The following is a 6000-nucleotide window of genomic DNA, read 5'->3' on the forward strand; positions in this document are numbered from 1 at the left end:
GATAGGCAACAACACCTCCTCCATGATAATCCTCAACACCTTTGCCCCACAAGGCTGTATTCTCAGCCTCCTACTATACTCCTTATACACCTATGACTGTGCGGCCAAATTCTCCTCCAATTTGATTTTCAAGTTTGCTGACAACAACACCACAGCGAGTCGGATCTCAAACAATGACGAGACAGACCACAAGAATGAGATAGAGAATCTGGTGAACTGGTGTGGCAACAATAATCTCTCCCTCAATGTCATCAAAACAAAGATCGTCATCAACTTCAGGAAGCGTAAAGGAGCATGTGCCTCTGTCTATATCAATGGGGATGAAATAGAAAGGGTCGAGAGCTTCAAGATTTTAGGTGTCCAGATCACCAACCACCTGTCCTTGTCCCCCCCATGTCAACACTATAGTTAAGAAAGCCCACTAATGCCTCTACTTTCTCAGAAGACTAAGGGAATTTGGCATGTCAGCTCTGATTCTCAGCAACTTTTACAAATGCACTATAGAAAGCATTCTTTCTGGTTGTACCACAGCTGGTATGGCTCCTGCTCTGCCCAAGACCACAAGGAACTACAAAAGGTCCTGAATGTGGCCCAATCCATCACACAAACCAGCCTTCCATCCATTGACTCTGTCTACACTTCCTGCTGCCTCGGCAAAGCAGCCAGCATAATTAAGGACCCCATGCACCCTGGACATTCTCTCTTTCACTTCCTTCTTTCGGGAAAAAGATGCAAAAGTCTGAGGTCATGTACCAACTGACTCAAGAACAGTTTCTTCCCTGCTGAAGCCAGACTTTTGAATAAACCTGCCTTGCATTAAATTGATCTTTCTCTATACCCTAGCTATGACTGTAACACTACATTCTGCACTGTCTCGTTTACTTCTCTATGAAAAGTATGTTTTGTCTGTATAGCGCGCAAGAAACAATACTTTTCACTGTATGTTAATACATATGACAATAATAAATCAAATCAAATCAGGAAATGAGTTATTTGCCACAGTATTCCAGTCTCAGACCTGCTCTTGTAGCCACAATGTTTATGTGGCGAGTGCAGTTGGATTTCTGGTCATTGGTAATCCCAAGGAAGTTGACAGTGGCAGATTCAGTGATGGTAACACCATTGAATGTAAAGGGATGATGGTTAGAGTGTCTCTTTTTGTCCACCATTTTCCATTTTTAATTGCTCCACTAATTGGTATGTATGTCTTCTGTTGCCAGTCCTTAAGTTCTGGAATTCCTTCCCTAAATCTTTGTTTCTCTCTACCTCTCTTTCTTGTTTTAAGGCTCTCTTGAAAGCTTAGCTCTTTGACCAAGCTTTTGGTCATTTGGCCTAATATCGCATTACATAATTTGATGTTGAATGTTTGTCCGATGATGCTTATAAAGCACCTTGGGACATTTTGACAGTTAAAAACGCTATATAAATGCAAGTTATTGTTGTTGTCACACTAACATCCAGATGCTTTTCACCATTTTATTTTAATGGTCAAATATTTTCTTTTTACCTTTGAGCTTTACCAGTCTTTATCCACTTCCTGAGGAAATAGAGCAAGTGGGGATGATACTTTTGGAAGAAGACCCCTTTTGGCATTCATTTCTTTTTACCTTTTGTAAGTCTTTTGTTAATATTGTTAAATAGCCACCGGTTACATGATCCAATCCATGATTACATTATGTCTGTTATAATAGGCAGGGTATTACATTATAATATTCAAAATAAATAATGTGTTGATTAATTAAATTAAGTAACTCCATAATAAAAAGGAAAGTTGTGATTTTGATTTTCAATATATAAACTTAAACCAGTTTGCTGGATGGGGTGTTTAATAACTACTTAATGGGCTTTAGGCATTGTTGGATCACAACAGCTCCATAAGCATTAAAGATTTTTCAGCTTGTAAGATCAAGGCAATTGCATTTATACTTGAGGCTGGTTTTGAATTACTCTGAAGTAGGAGTTTTTCTGCATATCACTCTTCCCTTTAAGGTTTGCTACAGGAAGAGATGGCAAGGCACTGTGACCTAATGAATACAGAGGTCAGACCTGCTCTGTAAATAAGCAAGAAGTAGCTGGTGTCTAGGGAACGTGGAGGCCACACCCAGTACTGCTCGCCTGCTGGTGATGTTTAGTGGTATTTAGTGGAGATTCAATGGTTCAGATGTCAAAGTTCTCTCTCTTCATAGGAACAATGAACTGACATCAGGCACCAGCTGCAGATTTTTTCTTTCACTTGTTAGGCCTAGTTCAGGTTTTCTTCTTCTACACAGACAGACCTTTGCGTAACAAACTGTGGCTTTTGTGTTATCTTTATAATGCAAGCGTGCCCTGTGTATTCATTAAAGAACTGACATACCTGCAAAAAAAGAGTGCTGAATCTGTGGAATTCTCCACTGCAGCAGGCTGTGGAGGCCAAGTCACTGAATAAGAAAGAAATAGATTTCTAGACACCCAAGGCATCAAGGGGTAATGGGCAGAGAACAGGAGTATGGCACTGAGATATAGGATCAGCCATGATCACGCTGAATGGTGCAGCAGGCTCGATAGGCCAAATGGCCTACTCCTGCTCCTGCTCCTACTTTCTGCGTAAAATATCAAATTAACCATTTCTGTTCAATTATGTATGAACTGGTTACATTGAATCATGACACCAATAAAACTCTAATCATAAAAATAAATAGTTTCAAATACAACACAAAATGATATGTTTCAACTTACACTGACTGAAACAATTATTTTCCATCAAACAATTTCTAAGTTCCATCTGCTATCCTGAAAGTCACATGATGCAGTGATAATGTTGACTAATCATAGTTATCAATCCCTATCAATTAATCGCAACAACCCAAACAAGACTTTAAGTAAACCCTAATGATGGGGAGTTTTGGGAGCCTTTATTTAACCACTTAAATGCACTACTTAAGCTGGCAATACTACTTGGCAACAAGTGGAAGATAATGGTGAAAAATGTTTGGAAATCCTCAACTCACATTTATTAAATTCACTAAACTTGAAATTGGTATGATCTAAGTTGTCCTTGGTTAGCACATAGCAATCATAAAAATCTTACAATAGACCGATGTGCAGAGCATCTCGCTCCCATAGCATAACACAGCTTTTGTGCCAGCAATGGTGTTAGATGTGTAGCCTTTTTTGAAGTCATTGAAAACAATATGATGATTCAATGCATTCTTCATTGAATCATCATACTATTGAATAAATGTTTCTGAGTTATAGCTTGCCCTCCAGCAGTGAAGGAGCGTGCAGCATTCTTCATCCAACTACTGACTTCACTCAAGCCTATCTTCATCATTGCTGCATTGAAGCACATCCATTTTGCTCCCAGGAATCAGGTTGGTTCCATGCGCTGAGCATCAGTCAGCTAACTTAACCACTGTAGATAACTGTCAATGTTACAACTACTTTTAAGGTTGGAGAAAACTGCCAGAAAACCTCCCAAACCAGTACTAATACAGGTAGGTGCACCAAGTCTTTCTTGAATGAGAAACTGATATATCCCCACCTGCTTAGAGAGTACTGTTATTCTAATTATGAATTAGTTAACAACTGTTAGTAATTTGTCTAGTTCACATTCCCCAGCCCAGCTGATCCTAGCTCCCCACAGATTAACAAGAGTGACAGATGCAAAAGTGAATTTATAGAATCCTAGAATTTGAAGTTATAGAATTCTAGAGCCCCTACAGAAAGAGGCCATTCAGCTCATCAAACCTGCACCAAAAACAATCCCACCCAGGCCCTATCCCTGTAACTCCAGGTATTTACCCTACTAATCCCCCTGACACTAAGGTTCAATTTAACATGTCCAATCCATTTAACCCGCACACTTTGGATTGTGGGAGGAAACCAGAGCACCTGGCGAAAACCCACGCAGACACGGGGAGAATGTGCAAACTCCACAAAGACAGTGACCCGAGGCTGGAATTGAACCCAGGTCCCTGGAGTTGTGAGGCTGAAGTGCTAACCACTGTGCTGCTCTATAATGGAATACACAATTATAATCTATTCAATGTGCTAATTCAAACTGCTTTCAGGGCAGGACCGGTGCAATCTTCTTTCAATTGTACATATTGCTGTTAATATACTTACAATATTAGTGATTTTATCACCAGCAATTACAATTAAGAACTTAGTTAACAGCAACCCCTCTAACCTGCAGCCATCCCAACATCTCTATTTTATGACTAAGCCTGATTTAGCGCTCAGCTGAATTCATTGACTAAATATTGTCATTTTGTAATTGACAGGTCAAACTTCAACTATAAGAATAATGCCACACTGGAGGAAATACAAATGAACCTGTTGTTACCAAACATGCTCATTTAGGATAAAAACAGAAAATGCTGGAAAAACTCAGCAGGTCAGGCAGCACCCGTGGAGAGAAACAGGGTTCATGTTTCGAGATTGCAAGACTCTTCTTCAGAACTGGAAAGAGGTGGAAATGTGATGTGTTTTATGCTGTCGAAGTGAGATGGAAGTGGAGAAAAATAGGTCAGAGATCAGGAAACATTAAATGACAATTCAGAAAACTGATAAAAGCTGATAAACTGTTTCAGAAATATCTGTGCACCTGTAAAGATCTGGCTGCATAAGCAGAGGCTTGATATGTGAAGGTAGGTAGTTAAATGATAGGTGTGCTTTGGAAGAAAAAAAAATCACATGTGAAAGTATAATGAGAAAATGCAAATGTTGAATGGACAAATATTTTAATTTCTGTACTTCACAACAGATTCAAATGTTACCTCAACATCCATTTTCCCACATTCAGTGCTAAATTTCACATGTACCATCTCCAGACTGAGTTCAGAGAGACGCTAAGTTGATTAATGCTACACCCCATCCACAGAGATGCTCTTTTCTCCTCTAACTCTTACAGCTCATGTTGACATTTTATTTCCTTTTTCTTGATTACTGTATCTCCTGCAACTTAGTTAAGCTGCTACCCTTCTTCCACACTCTCCTGTTTAAATTTGTACTCCCTCCTATTGCCTGCATCAGACAGGCATTTTCTTGCCCCAATCCTTCAGTCAGTGGAGTTACTTCTCTTCCTACCTCAATACGAAATCTCAGAACACCAGGTTAAAATCCAACAAGTTTATTTGAAATCACGAGCTTTTGAAGCACTTCTCCTCCATCAAAAAATGCAACATATCTAATATCATTACTGGCACAAAAGTTGTGTTATATGGGAATGAGATACTCTGTACATGATCTATTGTAAGATTTTGATGATTGCTATGTGGAATCACCTGATGAAGGAGTAGCGCTCTGAAAGCTGGTATCTCCACATCATGGCTTCCTCCCTCACCCATTGCCAACTTTTGCTTCTTTCCTTCATCCCTTCATCATTATCCATTTCCCCCTCTTGCATGAAAACCACAGACTTGACCTGCTGACCCACAATCTCTTACCATGTATGTTTCTCCTTGTCTTCTACACTGTCTTCCCCACCCCTTTCCATCTTTGCTCCTTCCTTTGCCATACATTCTCCCCGTGGAATCTGGGTTCCTCCACCCACCCTCTACTCAAAGTTAGGTGCCTGTTACATCAGAAAGTCCCATGTTGCTTTTTCACATGTTTCCAGAACTATAGATACAGTAATGCAGAAGTGGCAATTTGGACCTCTATGGGAGCAATGTAGAAAGGAGAAGCAGGGCCTATCCTTGATATAAGCCGTCAGGTTCAGATGGAGCAGGACATGTTGGGAGCAAACAGAATTTGTCCTGCTCTGTGTTAGCAAACACTGAGTTCCTCCAAATCCTGATTCTGGGCAAGTACTTAGAGGAATGTTTTGATCATTCGGTTCTTTGTCATTTTTCCAGCATTTTGGATTTGAATATTTGATTTTCGAGCCAAAATAATTTCTCCTGAAAAACTAGAGATATTTTAAATATAAAAATAGTACTAAAGAATTCAGTAAGCCAAAATAAGTGGGTTAACACTTTTTAAAATAAAAGGCAATTTCAAGCAAACTTGTCCAAG

The sequence above is a fragment of the Carcharhinus amblyrhynchos genome, chromosome 10, assembly GCF_965287045.1.
Source record: "Carcharhinus amblyrhynchos chromosome 10, sCarAmb.v2.hapA, whole genome shotgun sequence".
In the NCBI taxonomy this organism is placed as follows: domain Eukaryota; kingdom Metazoa; phylum Chordata; class Chondrichthyes; order Carcharhiniformes; family Carcharhinidae; genus Carcharhinus; species Carcharhinus amblyrhynchos.